Source organism: Dasypus novemcinctus, chromosome 23 (assembly GCF_030445035.2).
Source record: "Dasypus novemcinctus isolate mDasNov1 chromosome 23, mDasNov1.1.hap2, whole genome shotgun sequence".
NCBI lineage: Eukaryota > Metazoa > Chordata > Mammalia > Cingulata > Dasypodidae > Dasypus > Dasypus novemcinctus.
In genome coordinates, this window is record NC_080695.1 from 18,923,066 (window position 1) to 18,945,432 (window position 22,367).

The 22,367-nt window shown below is 60.5% G+C and overlaps 1 protein-coding gene across 1 annotated transcript in view; it reads left to right on the plus strand.

Moving 5' to 3' along the window:
* The first annotated feature begins 2,968 nt into the window (after positions 1 to 2,968).
* Positions 2,969 to 22,367, plus strand: part of CLIP2 (CAP-Gly domain containing linker protein 2) — an 88,880-nt gene continuing 69,481 nt past the window's right edge. The window contains 1 exon segment of the mRNA XM_058285946.2: positions 2,969 to 3,034. The gene's annotated coding sequence lies outside the window, so the exon portion shown is untranslated.

Genomic DNA, 22,367 nt, shown 5'->3' on the forward strand with positions numbered 1-22,367 from the left:
CTCCAGGGGAGCAAGCCTGGCCGCCCGGAAGGAGGAAGGGCCAGGGCCAAAGGTGCTCCTCTGGGGTGAGTCACCCCTTTGAAGCTCAGCCCAGCGACTTCCAGGTGAGGCGCCTCTGGAGGCCTGCCCTCTGTCAGCTGCCCCCGAGCCATCTCTGAAGGACGCTGGGGTCTGTCAGTGGGGGTGGAAGGGCTCGGGGGGGGGTGGGGGGTGGGCAGGAGTGGGTGTCCAAGCCTGCTGGGCCGGGGCAGGGGAGCTCAGGGGAGCCCCCGGCCAGTGTCTGCTTCTCTTGAAGACCTCCTTCCCCTCCTGTCTGACGGGGTGTGGGGACCAGACCACAGCTCGTTCTCAACAGTCAACACTCTCAGTCCACGGGCGGTGGGCTGACATCCGGGAACTTCGACCAGTTCCCTGGTTCCAGAAGCCTCAGGTGTCAGAGGAAGGGAGAGGTTGTATCATCGTCCACCCCTCCCACCTGTCCAGGCAGGTCGCTCTCTGCCACCCCTGTCCTCTCCCTCTCCTCCCCTCCCCCGTCTTTTCTGAGCTCTCTTCCTGACCTCAAGGTCCACAGACCAGGTGGGACTTCAAGGGGTCAGTGAATTGCCTGAACGTGTCTGAAAACTGGGTGTGTGTGCACACGTGTATGTACGCATTTGTGTGTGTGTGCACATGTGTAAGCACATGGTACCTTTCTGGGGAGTGTCTCCACGGGTTTCAGATTCTCAAAGGGGTGTGCACCCCTGAGAGTTTAGGAACCTCTGACCTGGACTGGGCTGCTTCCTCCCCTGCGGGCCCCCCCATCCCCCACTTTGGCCACCCCCTCACCCCCCAACCTGCGCAGCTCTAGCCTGGGTCCTGTGGCCTTCCAGCCTGACTCTCAGACTGTCTCCTCACAAACTGCCAGAACTTTCTGAATTGCTCTCTCCAGTTGGGCCCCACCTGCTCTCCAGCATCAGGACCTCCATGGCCTTGGCAGGCGTCCTGGGCTCCGTTCTCCTCCTCACCTGTCTCACCTGAGGCTCCTGCCCTGGGAGGTCTCACCTCTTCACACACCAAGTCTGGCAGAATAGCCTGAAAAAGCTCTCTACCCTGCACTTCCTCCTCTGCGTGGCGGGGGTGGGGTGTGGGTGTGTGTGTGTGGGGTAGCCCCCGTTGGCAATCACTGGCTCCCAGGAGAGAATGCAAACTCTGAGTGTGACACTCAAGGCCTTTCATGATCCTGTTCTTTGCAAAAAGTTCTCATTTCTTGAATGCTATGTACCAGGCACTGTTCTAAGCACTTTACATAGATTAATTCATTCAACCTTGACAACAACCCAAAGACGTGGAATGTATCATTAGCCCCATTTTATAGATGGGGAAACTGAGGCATGGAGAGGCTTAGTGACTTGCCCAAGGTCACTCAGCCAGGAGGTGATGGAGCTGGATTCTAGAGCCTTCTCTCTTCACTCCGCACCTGCCTCCGTCCTCTCTCTTAACCTCGGGACTGGCCATCCAGCTGCACGGCGAGATTAGCACTGTTTCCTGAACGTACCTCTCAAGCCTCCCTACCTGGGCTCGCACAGGCCCCTCCACCTTGAGTCCCTTCCAGTCTCACTGGGTTGACTTCCTCTGGGTTCACTCTGCACCCTCCTCCCCCCCTCTAGTCTCCAGGTCTGTCCAACCCACCCCCCACCTCCCCAGCAGCCGGGGAGCTCCACAAAGGCTGGCCCAGAGCCTGGCGTGGCACTGAGGTGCTCCATCATCATCCATGGTGGCTGACCTAATTACAGATGGAGAAACTGAGGGCAAGAGGTTGGACAGTTTCTCCAAGATTATGGATACCAAGGTGATCAAGGGGTGGTGGTGGCAACTTAGCAAACCCATTCATTCATTCATGCATGCGTGCGTGCATCCATCAGGGAACGGCTACCCTTTACCAGTCACTGCAGTGGGTCCTTTAGGGGATATACACAAGTCCAGTCTCGCTATACAGACCGCTGCCTCCCCCAGCATTTCAACATTCCCCTACTTAAGGGAAATCGAGGTAAATTTGAGCTGGGCTTTGAAGAGGAAGTACACTTTGTCAAAGAGAGAAAGGAGGCGGGACATGACGGCAGAAGAACCAGCCAGGGCAGGGGCCCAGAGGGGAGCTAACCCCTGAGGTGGGGGAAAGCCAAGCCCCTTGGGGCAGCCCCCAGCCCGAGGACGTTGGATACTGGTGACTTTTTGGTGCAGGGCTCCTCTGCATCTTGGGCGCCAACTCATCCAAAGATGTGTTGGGAGCGAATTACCACAGGACCCATGCCAACGCTCCAGAAAGCTTCTGGCCTCAAGGCAGCTCAGTGAAACCTGGCATCCTCACCTCAGCCACCCCTCCTCATCCCTTCCCGCCCAAGTCGAAAAGTCCCCTCTGGGGAGCTTTCCTGGAAATTCCAGGGACCGTCTGCCCTCACCCCTCGCCACCTTCCCCAGCATCTGCCTCCTTCCTCACTAGTCTGGGACATCCTCGTGGGCAACGCGTGGCTGAAGGCCGCCCCTTCACCAAACACGATTTAAGCCCCTCCTGCGCCCAGCACGGAGGTGGCCGTCGGCGTCCCCACGGCGCCCCACAAACGACGGCTGGGGGTGGGGATGGGGGGGGGGCCCGCCGGGTTTTCCGCCCGCCCACCCGCTTTCGGCGCGGCGCCGAGGCCCGAGAAACGCAAGGCCGCGCGCGCGCGCGCCCGGCCCCCCGGCGCCAGGCCCCGCCCTCCCGCGCCCGCCCCAGCGCCGGCCCCTTTTGTTCCCTCCCGCAGCCGCGCCGCTCGCTCCGCGCCGCCTGCCCCGCTCGGCCGCCGCCCGCGCCCCGCGCTCGCCCGCCACGCCGGCCCGCAGCCAGGGCGCGAGCCCCCGGGCGGAGCGCGGGCCCCGGCGCCGGGAGGCGCTGCCGCCGGGCGGGCCGCGGGCGCACGGAGGGGCCGCGGCGCCCCTGCCCTCGGCGCCCGGGCGCGGCGGAGGAGGCGGCCGGGGCGCGGGGCCTCCCGCCGCCGGGCCGGAGGCCGGAGGGGCGCAGGTAGGAGCGGCCGCGGGGCCCCCGAGGGCGCGGGCGACAAAGGCGGCGGCGAGGCGGGAGGGGGCGGCCGGGAGGCGGCGGCGCCGCGTGGGGAGAGGCCGGCGGGGGGCGTGGGCCGGCCCCGGGCTGCGCCCCCTGCCCCGCCGCGCGCGGGCGCTGGGGGGCCGCGCCCCGGCCCGCGGGGTCCCTGGGCCGAGACGTCCGCCGCCCCGTCGGCCCCCCGCCTGCAGATGGGGGTTCGGCCCATCTGCGGGGGACCCGCCCGTCCCCCTTCGCCAGGGCAGCGCCGGCGCCTGGACGCGACGCAGGGCTCCTGGGGCCTGGAGGTCCCCGGGGAGGGGGACACGGGCTGGTGGGCGCAACCACGCAGACCCTCTCCCCTTGCAGACCCGGGGGCTCGGGGAGCCCCGAGCCCTCGCCCCGCAGGCTGGGGCTGCGCGGCCGATGCCCTTCGCAAAACTTGGTTGAAGTGCGTGGCGAAGGGGGTGCGGGTGGCGGCGGGGCAGGGCGGCTGCCCGCAGGGGTGCCCCCCCAGGCTGGCGCTGGTGGCTGGTGAGGCAGCAGATTTTCCACCCTCCCCCTCGGGAGGGGCCGCAGCCGCCGAGGATGCTTCGCTGGCCTCCAGGGCCCGCCCTGACTGTTCGGGCCCTTCGGGCGGAGCCTGGGCCAGGCGGGTGCCCCCTGGGCACTGACCAGCGGGCCCCAGCTCCTCCCGGGGAAGGACAGGCAGAGGGGACACTTGCAGGGGCGGGGGGGGGGGGGGCGTCACATACCCAGCAGCACATCCCCCAACCCCTGAGACCCGGACTCTCCCTTCTGGGTGAGCAGCAGGAATTGTGGGAGGAGGGGGTCTGCTCTCACTTCGAGAGCTGCTCAGGGAGGCTGGTGGGGTTGGGGCCAGCCTTGGGCTGGGGGCAGAGGAGGAGGAGGTGCAGGGAGCACCACGTGGGGTGCCTCCTTCTCACTGGCTGCAAATGTAAACACTGAGCCCTTCCTTCATCCAGCTGCTGTCACCTGGCTCCCGGCAGGTACACGGGACAGCAGCCTCCCTACCAAGTGAAGTGATGGGGGAGACAGGAGCCCAGGGAAGGGGTGCCTGGAGGGTACGATGAGCCCGGATGTGGACTGGAGTGTCTGGCAGGGGAGATAGGGTGGCAAAGGCTTGGAGCCCAAAAGGGAGGCGGGAGGGAGGAGCAGCCGGGGATTTAGGGTGACTGGGACTTGGGGTTTACGACAGGTGACAAGGGGCCTCTGTCCCCCCTACTTTCCCAGCAGGGGTTGCCCACTCATCCCACAGTATACAGTAGGTGCTGGTGAGCACAGGATGTGCTGGTGTTTGCAATGCCCAGGTGAAGAGTGATGTTGGGGTGCAGGTCGTGGGGAGGGGTGTGGAGCGCCGAAGGCAGAAGACCCTTGGGTCTCGGCACCCACAGATGTGCCCCGGCAGGCGGGGCGGCAGGTGCCTGGGGTTCGGACCCAGCATCTGTTCTCCACTGTGGGGAAGAGTCCCCTTCCAGCTCTTGTCACCTACCCGCTGAGTGACCTTGGACAAGTCTCTGCCTCTCCCTCTGCCTCCAATTTGGGACTCTGAAAATCACATTGCAGCGTCGTCCCCTTTCAGGGTTGGTGAGAGTTGAATGGGTGGATGTGTGTGAAGTGCGGGGACCAACCCTGGCACAGAGCGAATACCCTGGGTTTGTCATTGCTGCTGCATCAAGTGGCCCTCCAGCCTCCATTTGCATACCTCAGGTGACAGGAGGCTCATCCCTCCCCGGGCCGTTTGTCCATTTTCGGGCAGCCCTGCCCCAGGCCCTGCTGTCTGCCTCTCTGCGGCCTCCCGCCCTGCTCGGCTGCTCCCTCTGCCCGGGTCCGGCCCCCTCGGTGACGGGAAGGCCACCTCCCCACGGTCCCGACATCCCCCTCCCTGCTCGGCCCGCGTGGCTCATGGGCGATGTGGGAGACGGTTCCCTCCTGGCCTCCACTCCTTTGCTCTGCCCCTCTGAGGTTGGGCCTGCCCTCTTGATGCCCTCTGCATGCCTGGTGGAGGGAGGCTGCCCGCTCCGCCTCCTGGTTGCACGCCCGGTGGTTCTCGGGGAGCACCAGCCTCCATGTGGGTTTAAAGAACTAGTAACCTCTCAAGTGCTGCATCTGTGCCGGCAGCTGTCCCCAGCTCTTGAGATGCACGTGTTTGTGAATATTTTGGTGGTGATACTTATGTTTTACAGGTAAGGAGAATGAGATGCTCTGTTGGCTTGCCATGCATTTGCTAAGCACCTGCTGTATGCCTGCCCCGCCATGCCATTCCACCCACTTAGCAGGTTCATGTCCCTGGAGCACAATTCTGGTCTTGCCCTCACCCCATTTGCCCAAGTGCAAAGTCCAAACCCCGCCCCGGCTTTCAACTCCCGGCCTCCGCCCCCCACTGCTGTGCCTCGCCTGCCCACCGCGGCTCCCCCATGTGCCCCCCCATGCTGGCCATACCGGGCCATGCCTCCCCAACGCTGCACCTAGTGCGCATGGCCGGATCTCAGGGCTGGCCTTGGGTGGGGGGGCGGGAAGGTCACCCATCCCGCGTCTTTGGGGTTATTTTATAGCAGGAAACAGGCGCCTTCTCCAATTAGGTTAAGCGAAAGGGGAGTTGAGAGCAGAGAGCAGGGAACCTGTGCAGCCGGGCCCGCGGGGAGCTGGGGCGCCGGCAGGCAGCCCTCCTCCCTTTTCCTCTCTCTGGACTGCGGTTTCATTTTCTCCGCCTCTCCCTGCAGGCCGGCTCTGTGGGCTGTCAGCGTGGCTGTCCCCAAATGGTGGCTCCAGCTCCAGCCCACAGGACCTTGCAGCGGGGCTCAGGCTCGGGGTCCCAACAACCGTTTTCCAGAGAGAGACTGGTTGGCCCAGCCTGGATGAGGGCACCCGGCGCCAGCCAGCTGCTGGGGGGCGGGCGAGGTGGTCGGTCCCTCGGGCTGTGGGTGGGGGTAGCGCTGGGCCAGCGGGTCGAGTCAGCGGCTGCGACGCTGGCGCTTGGTGCTGTGCTGGGTGAGGATGGGGAGATCTGGGCATCCCCGTCCTCGGAAGAGGCAGACTGTCACTTACCTGAGGTGCCACTGGCTACGGGCCCTTGGGCCTGCCTCTCAGTCACTTGGGTGAGACCCCGAGACCTGGGAGGGCCGGGGCGCTCCCCTGACAATGTGGCTTCCCCAGCCCTGGCTTGGACGCGGAGGTGGCCTGGAGCTGGGGGGCCCTCCCTGCGCCCCCACACCTGCCCTGCCACGGCCCCTCATTTCCCTTTGTGCTGTACTGCCGGCATCCCCACAGCAGAATCCGTTGTACAGCACGTTTTTGGAGGAAATGCTTCCAAATGCTAATGAAATGTTTCCTTTCTGAGAGCGAGCCGGCATCCCAGGTGGTTTTTATTAGCGGGGCATAAACTCGGGCCGGGTTACGGCTTCCGTCTCGCCTGAGTGGCTCCTGCCCCATCCCTGGAAGTCGCATCTGGAGCCCAGGAAGGCTCAGGCTTCCGGCGTTGTCCTTTTGGCCTCTTGGCAATGTGAGGGCCGAATTTCAGGCTCAAAAGCAGCGCCTGGTTTTCCACCCGCGCCTCACCATGGGGCCCCAGGAGGGTGTCCAGGGCCGGGCAGCCCCTGCTCGTGGCCCTGCTGCACGGTTCTGGCCCCAGCAGCTCCTCACTGGGGTGCCCCGGCCCCTCCCCCAACACAGCACCGAGGATGGCAGGGGCGGGGGCAGCACAGTGAGCTTTAGACCGGGATCCTGCCTTCAGGAGCCGAATCAGGATTGGGAAGGCTTGAGAAACACCTTAGGGCCAGAGCAGAGGGGACGCCTGCGTGCCTTGCGGGGTTGCGTCCCCGCTCGCCAGTTCTCAGGGCGCTGGGGCCGCGTCTTCAAGGATGGGCGCCTGGGGCCAGGCGGGGAGGGCCTTCCCGATGGGCACCAAGGGAGAAGGGTGAGGAGGGCTGGGCAGTTGGGGAGTGGAGCGTCCCGCTGGATTCTGGGAGCCCACTTCTCCTCCCTGGCGGGTGCCAAGGCAGGTGCCTGGCTGGCCGTCCCCGCGAAGGTCGCCTCGCGTGGCGAGGGAGGGGCCGATGTCGGACCTCTTTGGGTTTTGTGCCGCCTTGGACCCTCCCCGTTCTGCTCGTGTTGTCCCTTTTCCAACACATGCCACCCCCGGCGCCAGCCCCTTTGCCCGCCCATCGCCCCCTCGCTCGCATTCACGGAGAGCCGTGCGGGGCAGGAGCAGCCAGCAGAGGAGAGGACAGCCGAAAGGGTCTGGTTTGTTCTTTGTCTGATTCCAGAAAGGACACGGAGTGATTTACAAAGATAAATGCCATATAATGAGATTAAAAATAAATGAGAAAATTGGGGCAAGAAGAAACCAAGGGTAGCAGAACTCAGATGACGCCGGAGGGGACTTGGGTACCTTTTATTGGAGGTAGTCTGACTCCAGGCTTTCTAGCGGCGGGTCCAAGGCGGGGAGCGGGAGTTTCGAGGGGCCGCGTGCGGTCGCATTGTTCCATGTAAGCCCCTGAGCCTGTGCTACATGCAGCGTTAAAGGTAAGTGAGGGGTGGCGACTCCAGGGAGGGCCTCGACAGCGTGCTCCTGGGCCCGGCCCCCGGCGACGCTCCTTGCTGGCAGCTGTGAGGAGCCTGGCTCGCTGGTTTCCGCCGTCAGCGCCCTCCGCGCAGGCGCTCCTTGGTCGGAGGAGGGTGAGGCCCCAGGGAAGATTGGAGTGGGCCTGCCCCGCCCCCGGAGAAGCCCCAGCTCGGGCCCCCTGGTGGCCCCACACTCCCAGAGGTGCACGCCCCACTTGTGCCACGGATGGAGGGGAGGGCTTCTGAGTTTAGAGAGGAAGTTTGCGAAGAGCTGGGAGAGGGGTGAAAGCATTCCGGGCAGGACAGGGTGCCAGAGGGGTGGGGTGGCCTCGGGAGCAACAAGAAATGGGGGGGGCTGGAGCACAGGGTGCCGGGGTGAGAGGGCGGCCAGGCGAGGGGGAGAGTTGCTGATGATCGTGGCCTTGGTCTTGGATTCAAGGAGGTAGAGAGAACTGATTATGAGCACAGACTCTGGGGCCAGGTGGCCTGAGTTCGAATCCCAGCTCCACTGCTGATTTATGTGTAATCTGGGCAAGTGACTTGACTGCGCTGTGCCCCCGTTTCCCTCTAGTAAAATGTAGCTAATAATAGTATCTGTAAGTATTATTTAGTCTGCAGGATAAACAAGTTATTAACAATATCTCTAAGGCATTTAGTTAGAATGGTGCTAAATCAAATGAAGCCAGTGTCTAAATCAAATAAATGTTACAGACCTGTGCCCCCCCCGCCCCCAGGTGGGAGCAGCTCAGTGGAGGACAACCCCCCCCCCACAAGTGCACCCAACTAGGGTTCTTAGTCCAACACAGTGAAGAAGCCAGCTCTCTCCTCCAGCCTCTCCTTCCGGAGTGGAGACCGGCTTGGACATGGGGTGCCCCCCTGGAGCGCAGCCCTGGGGGAGCGGGGGTGCACCCGGCAGCTCCCCGTAGGGTTGTCACTGACTGATGGCAGGGCCCGTGGCTCCAGAGGCGGATGCTGCTCTCTGCCAGGCGCTGAGGGAAGCTTTCTAGATGAAACCTCTTAGAAACCTTGGGGTGCTGCGTGAGGGGGGCTGGGGGAGAACAGGGAAGGCTAGAGGGTAGCGTGATGGCCCATGGCAGGTCTTCTTAGCCTTCTTCTCGTTATCGCCCCTGCCCCCAAGGATTCTTTTTAGAGCTTTTTCCCCCAATCCACCCCCGCTCCCCCATGAAATTTTCAAACCACAGATTTACTGCCTAGTTGTTTATGTCCTGTAGCCTTTTGAGGGCCACAGAGCATTGTAGTGTCTGCTTTTTTTTGCTCCCCGAGAACCAGCCTTCGCCTCCTTGGGGGGTGAGTGGTCCGAGTGTCTCTCCTGGCAGGCAGTGGAGTCGCGCTCAGAGCCGGGTCTCTGGGCTCCGGTCCCCGTCCCCTGCTCCTCGGGGTCGGTGCCCAGGTCCCAAGGGAGATGCTGCTGCACAGCCTCAGAATCCTGGGAGCCCGGGAGAGCCCCTTGACCTAGAGCGGGGCCCCCCGGAGAGGAGGCCTTGGCCCATCTGCTGTGATGGGGGCTCTCTGGCAGCCTCTTCGCGCGTTGAACCAGGGCGGGTGAGACCTGCCCTGCGCCTGGGGCTGCCATTGGCAGGGTGCCGGCCAGTGGAAGGTGGAGCTGCTTCCCCGTCCCGACCGTCCAGTGAGCTGGGATGGGGTGTGTGCCAGCCCTCTGGGGCATCCCCCCGATGGGGAGGGCAGGGTGGCAGAGGGGGGTGTTTTATCTCTTTCATGCAGTCACTTGACATAGTTCTGAGCCCTTGGTGCGTGCCCGGCGCTGTCCTAGGTACCGGAGCGCAGCAGAGAGCGGGGCAGGCTGGGTGCTGTGCTGTCCCGGCAGCGCTGGGAGCGGAAGGGCCTCCTGTGCAGGAAGCAGCTGTGCACGGGCTTGGGAGTTTGGGAGTCAGGGCCCCTGTGGGTGTGGGCGGGGGTCTCTGGCATTCAGCCAGGATGTGGTGGCGGAGGTGGGGTGGTCTTTCTAGAGACACAATGGAAGGAAAACTTGGAGGGATTGTTAGTGACTGACCTCGCCCCTGGGGCCACCAAGGTGCGCCCCTCTCCCACTCCCCAGCCAGCAGCCTTGGGCACCCTTCAGGCATGGAGGCGGCCCCCACGGCCCCCTGGCCCCTTCTTCCCCTCCCCAGGCAGCTCTGCCCGGGCCCTGCCCTAGTTACTCATCAGGGATGTGGGCCTGGCTTGCGTCCCGTCCCCTGTGGCAGGGGCCTCGTGGCGGCAGGGGCCTCATAGGGCGCAGGGGCCTCAGTGCGCAGGGGCCTCGTGGCACACAGGGGCCTTGTGGCACGCAGGGGCCTCGTGGCGGCAGGGGCCTCATAGTGCACAGGGGCCTCGTGGTGGCAGGGGCCACGTGGTGCGCAGGGGCCTCGTGGCAGCAGGGGCCACGTGGTGCGCAGGGGTCTCGTGCTGCGCAGGGGTCTCGTGGCGGCAGGGGCCATGTGGCGCGCAGGGGTCTCGTGGCGGCAGGGGCCTCGTGGTGGCAGGGGCCTCATAGTGCGCAGGGGCCTCGTGGCGGCAGGGGTCTCGTGGCGGCAGGGGCCACGTGGTGCGCAGGGGCCTCGTGGCGTCAGGGGCCTCGTGGCGACAGGGGCCTCATAGTGCGCAGGGGCCTTGCGGCAGGGGCCACGTGGCGCGCAGGGGTCTCGTGGCGGCAGGGGCCACGTGGTGCGCAGGGGCCTCGTGGCATGCAGGGGCCTCGTGGCGGCAGGTGCCTCATAGTGTGCAGGGGCCTCGTGGCGGCAGGGGCCACGTGGCACGCAGGGGTCTCGTGGCGGCAGGGGCCACGTGGCGCGCAGGGGCCTCGTGGTGCAGGGGCCAGGCCCCAGCCTCAGCGGGGGGACAGCTCAGGAGCCAGTGAGGCGCTGGGGGGCTGGGCTCACGCGCCGCCGCCTGGGGATGGCACAGAAGGGCGGTAGCTGGTTCAGCACCACCCCTCCTTGTGCCCGGCCCTGGGCACATGGACTCTGTCAAAGTCGCGTCTGCCTGCGGGGAGCTCACGGAGCCACACGGAGCCGCATGTTTAAGTGTCACCAGCTCGGGACAGCCTGGTGGGGGGGTGGCCCTAGAGCAGCAGGGACCACCCCTGCTGAGCCGTCCTGGCTCTCGCTGCTTCCTCCACCCCTTACCCAGGGTGACTTTAAAACACTTTTTACTGAGGTACAACTTCACGCAGCAGGGCGCACAGAGTAATTGTACAGCTGGTTGAATTTCCTCCAGCTCAAACCCCCGGATGACAGCGTCAAGCTCAGGGCACAGCCAGTGAGGTCCCCAAAAGCCCCCCTGGTTTTCCCTTCCGCTTAGTACTCTGTCCCTTCCTGACCTCTGACCCCATCACGAGGTTTTGCCTGTTACTGAACTTCCTTTTCAGTGGCAGCTGTCATCCTCTCTGCAGGCTTTTATACCTGGCCCCGTTCACTCAAGGTGGTAATTGTGAAATTCATCCTGTTGTGTAGAGCAGTAGTTAGTTCGTTTTCGTTGCTGTGTATTATAATATGTGTAAAATAAGCCCCAGTTTGCTCATTCTGACGGGCGTGGATGTGTGGGTTATTTTCACTTTGGGGCTGTTACGAATATCACAGGCCTTTTGTTGCGTGTCCGCTCACACTTCTGCTGGGTGTATGCCCACAAGTGGAATTTCAGGGCCCTAGGGTTATGTGTGTTTGATTTCCTGTGTAAGGCCAAACTGTCTTCCAGATAGCGTGTACCGGTTCCCGCTAGCAGCGCACGAGGGTTCCAGCATGGTCAGCCTTCCCCCTTTCACGCGTTCCGTGGATGAATGGCGTCATCACAGTGGCTAATGGAGTTGAACATTTGTTCACGGTTGTGGGCCTTATGGCGCATCCTTTTGGGAAGTCTTCTGATTTTTGTGAAATGCCCTCTTATTGATTTGTTGGCGCTCTTGATATATTCTGAGCATGAGTCCTTTGCACGAGACATGAATTGCAAATTCTCCCTGCCCTTGTGGCTTGCCCTTTTCTGTGCTCTCTCAATGGTGTCTTTTGATGCACAGAAGCTCTTAATCTTGTTATTGTTCAACTTATTCATCTTTCCCCTTATCGTTAGCATTTTCTGTGTCCTGGTTAAGAAATCTTTGCTGACTCCATTGGTATGAAGATGTTTTGTTTTCCTCTGAAAACTGTGTTGTTTTGCCTTTCACATTTAGGCCTGCTGTCCACTGGAATTTTTTTTTAAGATTTTTAAAAAAGATTTATTTTTTATTTATTTCTCTTGCCCGCCCCCCCACACACACACTTTGTCTGCTCTCTGTATCCATTTGCTGTGTATTCTTCTCTGTGTCTGCTTGCCTTCTTGTCAGTGGCACCGGGAATCTGTGTCTCTTTTTGTGACATCATCTTGCTGCGTCAGCTCTTTGTGTGTGTGGCACCACTCCTGGGCAGGCTGCACTTTTTTCGCATGGGGCGGCTCTCCTTATGGGGCACATTCCTTGTGCGTGGGGCTCCTCTCTGCAGGGGACACCCTTGTGTGGCACGGCACTCCTTGTGTGCATCAGCACTGCACGTGGGCCAGCTCACCACATGGGTCAGGAGGCCCTGGGTTTGAACCCTGGACCTCCCATGTGGTAGGCAGTTGCCCTATCCATGGAGTCAAATCCGCTTCCCCCATTTGGAATTGATTTCTCTGCATGGTGTGAGGGAGGTGTATTCGATTCTTGCTGCTGCTGTAACAAATATCGACCACAGCACAAATGTATTCTGTTAAAATTTTGGAGGGCGGGAGCCTGCAGTGGGTCTCCCTGCAAGGTGGTGGCAGGGCTGGTGCTTTCCTGGAGGCTCCAGGGGAGAAGAATCAGTTTCATTGCCTTTTCCAGCTTCTCGAGGCTGCCCACACCCCGTGGCTCGTGGCTCCCCTCTTGTCTTCAAAGCCAGCAATTTTGTGCCCTTCTCACGCTGCCGTCTTTCTGGTCTTCTCTTGCCGATAAGAACCTTTCCTTGTGCTCACCTGGGTACGTGAGGAAACACTTCCCATCTCTAGGTCAGCTGATGAGCAACCTTGATTCCCCTTTGCCATGTATCCTAACGTGTTCCCAGGTCCTGTGGATTAAGACATGGGCAGTGGTGGGACATTGTTACTCTGCCAACCCCTGGAGGGAATCCTGATTTTTTTCCCCAGGTGGTTATCCCATTGACCCAGAAGCACTTACTGTAAAGCTCTTCCTTTGCTCAGGGATAATTTTTAGGTGCTCGTGCAAGTTCTGATGGTGGGGAGGGGAAGCCAGGGGAAGGAGTGGCTTTCCTGCAGCTGCTTGGACTTGACTGTTGGATAGCGCTGCCAGGGAAGTCAGAAGTGAAAGGGGCAATAATGACAGATGTGGTCAGCAGCCTGGCCTGCGGGACCCCAGGGATCCAGTTCCTCTGAGCTCAGTCTGGTCTCCGGGACCCTCTCGTCCAGCATAGGTTTTCTACCCATGGGCCGTTGCATCTCACTTTCCTGTCTCTTGCATCTTGACCTTGAGTGACTCTTCTCTGCCCTGGCCCTTGGCTTTCCATTCTGTGGAATGGGCGTGGTGATGGGAAACAAGGTGGGTCAGAGGGCGCCCTGAACCCTGGTTGTTCCCAGGCCCTTTTCCTTGGGCCTGCGTGGGATCCCAGCCGGCAGAGCGAGGCTGCTGCCCGCCCAGCCTCGTGGGCCAGCCACGGGAGGGCCCGGCCGTCCGGATGCTGAGGCTGTGGGTGGTCACAGAGCCCTCGGGCAGCTGGCCGGGCCCCTGGCCTGTCCCGATCAGGAAGCCCGGCAGGCCTGCCGACGGGGTGGGAAGAACCGGGAGGCTGCAACCCCAGGCTCGGAGGCACGAGGCCCGGGCAGTGGAATCCCGGCGTCTGGGCTCCTGGCCCGCGCTCATCTCCCAGCCTCAGATGGCAGAGGAGCTGGGCATCGACTGGGCCCCTGGGACCTGTCTGTCCTTTCCCTGCTCAGCCCCGGGGGTGCCCTGCCTGGCTGTTCCCACCAGCCGGCAAAGCCCACTCTGTGTCCTCCCACCCTCGTCCCTCCTTTCCTCCTCGAAGCCCAGCTGCCCTGGGGCAACAGGGCTGCCAGCCCCAGCTTCAGGTATTGGCTTTCCCGGCCAGCTGGATGGCTGCCAGGCCCTTGGAGCGGCTCTCTTCTCATGGGACTCGGGACCCTCAGCAGCGACCCCCCTTCCCATCCTGGGCAGCCCCCCGCCACTGGCCCGCACAGCTTGGGCTGGCTCTGGCTTCCCGCTGGGCCTCACTGACCGGGTCAGGGCAGTGGGTGGGCGCGGGGTGAGGCACACAGGCAGCCTGGCGTGAGGCTCGGAGCTGTGGCTCCAGACTGGCAGGAGGGGCCCGCCCAGTCCTGCGCCGCCCTCTGGGCCAGGAGGACGTGGGGTTCCAGCTTCACCGCCGGGCGTCCTTCGTCAAGCTGCTAACGTGCTCAGGGCCTCGGTTTCTCCAAGAGTCGGATGCTGACAATTGGGCTGGGTGGGAGCGGGCAGCAGGCCGGAGCCCGTGCCGTGCCGGCCTCCTCGAGTGTGGGCTTGGGACGCCCCATGGGGCGCGCCTGCAGGGGTCCAGCCAGGAAGGGGCTCCTCGGTCAGCTCAGGAACCGCCGGTGGCCGGCACCTGTGGGGTCATGCCGTGCAGGGCCTGCCCCCATTCTGGGTGGGTGTGGTGGGGAGGGGGGCTGTTTCCTCTCCCTCACCCTTGTCTATTTGTAATGTATGTATGTTTTTAAAAAAGTGATTATGGAATGTTTTAGGCTCTCAAAAATGGGTAGGCAAGGGTACAGTGACGACCGTGTCACCCATAGTACATAAGAAGGAAACCTTAAATGAAGCCTCCAGTGACCGCCCGGTCCTAGTCACACCCCAGTCCTAACCCCCCAAACACACTTCCCTGCTGTCCATAACGCGCTGCAGTCAGCGTCCTTGGAAGTGTCTCCTGGGCCACGCCAGCCAAGGTGCCCGGTGGCGTGTGCCTGGCGGCGTGTGCCCGGCATGTGCCTGATGGCATTTACCTGGCATGTGCCTGGTGACATGTGCCTGGCATGCATGCTGGTATGTGCTCGGTGTTGTGTGCCTCTCAGCATGTACCCGGTGGCATGTGCCCGGTGTTGTGTGCCTCTCAGCATGTACCCGGTGGCGTGTGCCTGGTGGTGCGTGCCCAGTGGTGTGTGCCCAGCGTGCACCTGCTGAGGACCGGGTGGGTCTCCAGGTGTGCCCCCCGCGTTGCCGTTCTGCCCCAGCACTGTCATGGGCCCGACGCCACACAGCCTCACAGACGCTGGCTCCCGGCAGGCTTTGTGCCTTTTTGCCCATCCGACTGGGTGTGGAGTGGGGGCTCCTGGTGGCTTGAACTGGCCTTTCCCTTGTTCCTGGGATCCCCTGTAAAGTTCGCCCTGGAGCAGGTGCCCTGGGTCCTCTTTCTCTCCTCCCCCACTTCCTGTGACTCAGCGGGGGGGTTGCCCAGGCCTCTGCGCCCTCGTGCCCCCGAGCCTCGGCTGCCTGGGGTGACTGCCTGCAGCCTCGCCCCCGACTCTGCCTCCCGGAACCCTGCCCTCGGCCCCCCGCCACCTCACACCCAGCATGTCCTAACTGAGTCTCCTCGGACCCCCTGGGCAGTCTCCCTCTTGCGGCGGCACCCGTGGCCCTCCATCTCCTGCCCGCTCCCTCCCCACCCTCCTTGCCACCAAACCTGCAGCCTTTCTCTCCTTGCCCCGCTCCCACCCAGCCCCTGCCCCTGCCCAGCCCAGCCCGGTCCCCGCCTCCCTCGGGGAGCACAGCGGCCTCCAGCCGCCCCAGCCCCCGGCCGTGCTCCTCAGCAGCTCCCCGGCGCCGATGGGCTGACATGCTCCTCTGACGGCGGCCCTCGTGCCCTCGGTGGAGACCCCCGCCGGCCCCTCCAAGGCTCTGGGGACACCCCCAAATGCCCCGCTGTTTGGTCGACCTGGCAGAGCCCGCTCTGTGCCTCTGCTCCTGGGGTAACCCCACCCTGGGCCCCCCAGGGCCATGCATCAAGGCCGGCAGTGAGCGTCCCTAGTGGGCTGCATAAGCCCACCCCTGGTTGCCTGCCGGGCCAGGCACAGGGGCACAGGCTCAGGTCAGGAGGCCCGGCGATGACGGCCAGAGGCGGTGGGTGAGCACAGGTGGCACCCCGACCGCCCCTGGGCCCCCAGAGGAGGGCCACTGCTCTCGGGGGAGGCAGGCCTCGGCCAGCAGTAGGGTGCCCATGCCCCCTGCCACTCCAGCAGGAGGGCGCGGTGGCGAAGGGCAGCAGGTTGGCACTCCTGGCCCGGGGCCCCCGCTCCTCAGTGCCGCCCCCTCTCCGCCCCTGCTGGCAGGCCCGAGATGGGCTTTCCGCTGCCCTACTTGGCACCTTGCCCCCCCTTCTGCCGGGGCCACACCCCAGGCTGCCTGTTGGCAGCGGGTCCTTGGGCCTCGTCCCCGCGGAAACTTTGCAGCCCGCCGCCCCGGGGCGGCTGAAATGGAAACCCTGAAACGCAGCCCAGCTCGTCCGCGGCATGCGAGGGCGGCACAAAGGGGGCCTGTTGGCTTGCACGCCGCCCCCGCCCACCACCCGGTCCCTGGAGGAGGGTGACTGTGGTGGGGAGGGGCCATGGGTGCATTTTCTGGCTCTTCCCTGGAGCCCCCCCCCCCACCCCCAGGCAGCCGTGCTTTCATCCCATTTTAGAGGCTACAAAACTGAGGCTGTCCCTGGGCCAGGGTGACCCAGCCCTTCTGGTCGGGGCTGGGCTTTGAACCTGGGGCTGCACGAAGGCTCTGCCTCCTCCTTCCCCTGCCTCCCCGCCCTCCCCGTGGCGGCGGTGTGGCCAGGAGGCCACGGCCCCAGCCCCTTGTCCCACGACCCAGGCTGAGTCACAGAGGGGCTGCCCGCCAGCCATTCTTCTCGCCGCTTCTCCTGCTCCCCTTCCGTTGCCCCCAGCTCTGCCTCCCGCCCGTCCCCGCTGCCCGCAGCCCCCCCCGGGTGCCGGCGGCCACCGTGAAAGGCTCCTTGGTTCTCCCTCCCGCCAGCTCCTCTGGCTTCCTTTGTCAGAGCAGCGGGCGGGCGTCCCCCCTCCCCGCGGGGCCAGGGGTCTCACAAACGTTGTTCCAGGGACCTCGGGCAGGGCGGAAGCCCATTCAGCGCAGCCGCTTGGCAGCACGGGACTCTGGGTAAGTTCCCGACCTCTGCTGAGCGCGCACACTGCAGCTGTGGGGTGGTCGCCGCCGAGCCAGGGCCTCGCGACGAGTGAGGCCGCGCCCCTGCGGGGCCTGGCGCCACCAGGGTCTTCGTAACGGCGGCTGCTGGCAGCCTTGGGGGCTGGGCAGCAGCAGGGCAGCTGCGGGAGTCTCCGGAAGCTTCCCCCAGGAGGAGCATCCTAAGGGTTTGTGGCCTTTGTCCCGTGGGCCTCAGCAGGGCTGCCCGGGGACCCAGCACTTCCATATCCCGGGCTCTGTGCCTGGCACCGTGCTGGGGCAGGATTCCCAGAGGGGAGAGGCTGTGCTTCCACCCGAGGCTGCCCAGGGCCACCCAGGGGGCAAGGTGAAGAGGAGGACACAAGGTCGCTCCTCCTCGTTCAGATGTGATCCTGACGTCTCAGTGGGCCTCACACGCTTGGGAGGCTTCCTGGAGGAGGAGGCATCGGGCTGGGTGTTCAAGGCCAGGAGGGTTCGAATGTGAAGTGAAGCAGGCGGGAGAAGAGGCACAGGCCACGGCTCGGAGGCGGGCAGGTGTCCAGCGCGGGTGGAGAAAGGCAGGGTCATCCGTGGCAAGGCCGGCTGGGGAGCCTGCGGTGTCAGGTCTCTGCCTCGAGGGGAGCCAGGTGGGCTGCACCTACAGCAGGGTGTCAGACGGCCAGCTGGGTCGCTCACCACCTCCAGAGTGACGGCTGGGCCTCCTTGGGGCCGCTGTCACTCATTCCACAGCGATTAACTGTGCACCTATTATGCACCAGGCACCCCGGTCAGGATGAAGAGTAGGGCGGCAAACCAGCCCCCAGCCCCTGGCCTGCTGGACCCCCGAGCAGGTACCTGCAGGCGGTGAGGCACAAGCCAGGGGACGTTTGAGGGCAAGCATTCCAGGCAGTGGGAGCAGCGTGTGCGAAGGCCCTGAGCCCGGAGCGTGCCTGGGGAGTGATCCAAGAGGGCCAGGGGCCAGTGAGGCTGGAGCAGGGGAGGCGGCGGCAGGGGGGAGGCGTGCCGCGAGGGCCACACCCTGACACAGCGCTTCCTCCTGGAGTCGGCAGGCTCGAGGGGCTTTATATTTTTATGCTTTTTAAAATGGAGAGATATTTTACATACAATACTAATCACCCTTTTTAAGTGTGCGATTTGATGAGTATTTGTGTGCTTATACAGTTGTGCAGCCATCACCCCATCCAGTTTTTTAAAATAAATTTTTTAGTTATTTTTAAAAGATATAGATCCCACAAAATGTTACATTGAAAAATAGAGATTCCCATATGCCCCTCTCCCCACACCCCCTCAATCCAGGTCTAGAACATTTCCCCTATCCAGAAAGGTTGCTCGTGCCCGTTTGCTGTCATCCCTGCTCCTTCCCCCTGGCAACCCCTGCTCTGCTTTCTGTGTCTGTAGTTTTACCTTTCCTAGAAATCTCACATAAATGGAATCATGCACAAAGTTGTCTTTTCTGTCTGGCTTCTCTCACTTAGCCGTGCTTGTGAGGTTTGCCCCTGCTGTTACATGTATCAGGTGCTTTTTGACTGCTGCGTAGTGTTCCACTGTGTGGCTGTACCTGTACGCTTGCCAGTGGATGGATAGTTGGGTGGTTTCCACTTCTGGGGTGTTAGGAATAAAGCTGCGCTGAGCGTATGTGTCCAAGTCTTTTTGTGGACATATGCTTTCATTTCTCCTGGGTGGCTGGGTCATATGGTGTTTTCCAGAGTGCTTTCCAGAGGCCTTGTACCATTTTTCATTTCAACAATGTCTGAGTGATCCAGCTGCTCCACATTTTCATCTTTTAATATATTTTTGTTTGTCAGGTTTTTTGTTTTGTTTTGTTTTTTAATTTAATTTTAGCCGTTCTTACAGGTGAAGTGGTATTGCCTTGTGGTTTAGATCTTCATTTCCCTAAAGGCTAATGACGTTGAGCATCTTTTTGTGTGCGTATTGGCTGTTTGCATGTTTTCTTTTGTGAAATATCTATTCAAATATATATATTTTTTAAGATTTGTTTTTTTTATTTATCCCTCCCCCCCCTTTGTTGTTTTTCACTTGCTATGTCTGTTCTTCTTTCTGGTTTCTTCAGGAGGCACCGGGAGCCAAACCTGGAACCTCTGATGTGGGAGGAAGGTGCCCAATCGTTTGAGCCACCTCTGCTCACTTTGTTGTGTCTCTCATTGTTTTTCCTCCCCATGTCTCTTGTTGCATCAGCTTGCCGTCTTCTTTAGGAGGCGCTAGGAACCTCTGCTCCCTGCTTTGTTATGTCTCTCGTTATGTTTTTTCTTCTTGTGTCTCTTGTTGTATTAGCTTTCTGTGTCAGCTTGCTGTCTTCTTTAGGAGGCACCGGAATTCGAACCAACGACCTTCTGTGTAGTAGGCGGGGGAGCCCAGTTGCCTCAGCCACATCTGCTTCTCTCTGTTCAGATCTTTTGCTCATTTTTAAAACATTCAAAACCTTTATATAGTAAGAGTAAAGATTGCTCATTTTTTTATAGTCTTTTTGTCTCTATTAGTGAGTTTTAAGAGTTTTTAATATATTTTGAATACAAATCCTTTATTAGATAACATTCTCTGGGAAGGTTTTAGGATATAGAAGGGGGCAGGGGGTGGGGAGGGGCCTCACCCCTGGCTCCGACCCCTCTCCTTGCCTCACAGATACGTTAGGCTCTGCAGCAGGATTTCCCAGGCCACAGGGGACCCTGGTCCAGCCGCCGGAGTGGGAGGGCAGTTGGGTGGCCCACAGGGTGGGAGGGTGTGCCTGGAGCCTCCGCTCTCACCCTTGCTGGCTCCTTGAGTTCCTCGCAGGCTTGGAGCTGCTGACCCGGCCCACCCGGTCACAGGGCGAGATGGCTGGGCCCCCCGGGCCAGCTCACGAGCCAACCAGCCACCTGGAGGCCAGGCTTTACGGAGCAGCCTCGCTCCCAGCCTGACCAGGTGACTCACAGGCCCCGGGAGGCGATGGGGCATTGGGATGTTGGGCTTGGCAGGCTCAGGACTGGCAGGCACGTCCGGCGGTGCTGCTGACAGCTCACCTGGGCGTGAAGGTCCCGCCGCGTGCCTCGGGGAAGGTCTTTTGTTTCAGCTCTTGTGGCTGACAGCCCCGGCATGAGGAGCTGAGCCTTCCCGCGGCTGTGCCAGGGCAGGTCACGGGGTGGCCGACTCCTCCTGCTGCCCCGAGGGTTGTTCTGCGGACACTCTGATATTCCTGCTGTGAGCATTGTCAGTTGGTTTCTTTATTAGAACGTTTTTTGGTTGTGAGTGACAGTATCCTTCAAATAGCCTTAGGCAAGAAAAGAAAACAGTGTTTGTGCGTGAGGGGATTTGTTGGCTGATGGAAGTGTGAATCTCAGGTCACCAGCTTCAGGCTCAGCTGGATCCAGCCACTGCCCCTGCTCCCCTGATCCTGGCAGGCTCTCCTGTGTAGGGATGGGGATGGCCCCCGAGACACCTGACTTTTGTCCTATACCCCAGCAGCCCCAGGGCCAGGAGAGCACTTCCTCCTAAAGGTTCCAACTGGAGTCCAGGCCCTGAAGCTCCAAGGTTCAGCTGGGGTCAAGTGGTCTGCCCTGACCAGCCACAGGGGCTTGGGTGGGGTGGGGCTGGGTCACGTGTCTACTCCAGGAGTGGACATGGGGTCAGCCACTCATAGGTCACATGCAACAAGAATGGAGAAAGGAAGGTGGAGGATTAGAGAGGCAGAGGAATCACTTCTTTCCCAGAAAAAATAGCTGGAGGACAGGCGGAGGCTGTCTGGGGGGCTCTTCTGGGGCCCAGGACACCAGGGAACATGAGACACCACACGGAAGAGAAGGCTGAAGGAAAGGAGTCTCAGCTGGCTGAACAATCCCGGGAGTTAAGCTGCAGTAGCAGCTGTGGGTGCCCATCCCCCCTCCCTGGGAGCAAACAGCAATCTGTGGACTGCAGCAGCTGTGGACTGCAGAGGCTGCAGGCTGAGGGGGTTGCAGGGGTCCTCTTCCCTAAGAAAGGGGAGAGGGGGGCACATAACCTACAGAAGATTCTGATTTTAGCCCACGGACTTTGCTGCATTAGAGGGGTCCCTTAGTTCCAAGCCAGGGGGGCTATGATATTGTTTGCCCTGAGAGCCAGCAGGCAGCTAAGATAATCTGCCTTTTCAAGCACCCTCCCTACTGCCCTGGGCTGGTTCCTGAGGAGGCAGAGGAGTGGAGAACAGCGTCTGAGAAGGTTTGTGCGGCTTGGCCAGCCTGAGGACATTGCTCCTGCACCACCCAGGGGCAGGCAGAGTATTTGAGGAAGTAATGGCTGAAAATTTCCCAACTCATGTGAAAGACATGAAAATACGTGTCCAGGAAGCACAATATACTCCAGTTAGAATAAATCCAAATAGAACTACCCCAAGACATAATATTCAGAATGCCAGATGCCAAAAATAAAGAGAAAATTCTGAAAGCAGCAAGGGAGAAGTGAAACATCACATACAAACATCACATTTCTCTTCAGAAACCATGGAGAAGAGAAGGCAGTGGTACGATACAGTTAAGGTGCTGAAAGAGAAAAACTGCCAGCCAAGAAATCTTTATCTGGCAAAACTCTCCTTCAAACATGATGGTGAGTTTAAAATAGTCACAGATGAACAGAAGCTAAGAGAGTTCATGAACAAGAATCCAGCTCTGCAGGAAACACTGCAGGGTTTTCTCCCAAGGGAGTACTGCAGCCAGAAGAAAAAAGGCAAGAGAGAGGCTTGAAGGAGAGTATAGAAGTGAAGACTTGATAGGTAACCAAAAGGGTAAAAAGATGGACAAAAATAAGATATGACGTATGAAAACCAAAGAATAAATGGTGGATGTAAATAATGCCTTTACAGTAATAACATTGAATGTGAATGGATTAAACTCCCCAGTAAAAAGACACAGGCTGACAGAATGGATAAGAAAACATGAGCCATCCATATACTATCTGCCAGAAACTCACCTTAGACCAAGGATGCAAATACACTGAAAGTGAAAGGGTGGAAAAGGATATTTCATGCAAATAGTAACCAGAAGTGAACAGGGGTAGCTATACTGGAGTCAGATAAAACAGACTTTAAATGCAAAAAAGTGATGAGATGTAGGGGGTCATTGTATATTGATAAAAGCAACAATCCTCCAGGAAGAAATAACATTCATAAGTATATATTCACCTACCCAGGGTGCCCCAAAATACAAGAAGAAAACTCTAGCAAAACTTAAGGGAGAAATAATTGGAGACTTCAACATGTCACTCACATCAATAGTTAGAACAACTAGACAGAAGATCAACAAGGAAGCAGAGAACTTGAACAACAGGATAAATGAGATAGACCTAACGGACATATACAGAATGTTGCACCCCAAAAAGGCAGGTTATACATTCTTGTCGAGTGTTCATGAATCTTTCTCCAGGATAGACCACATGTTGGGCCACAACACAGCTCTCAATAAATATAAGAAGATTGAAAGTATACAAAGTACCTTCTCTGATCATAATGGAATGAAGCTGAAAATCAATAGTAGGTGGGAAAAGGGAAAATTTGCAAATATATGGAGGCTAAAC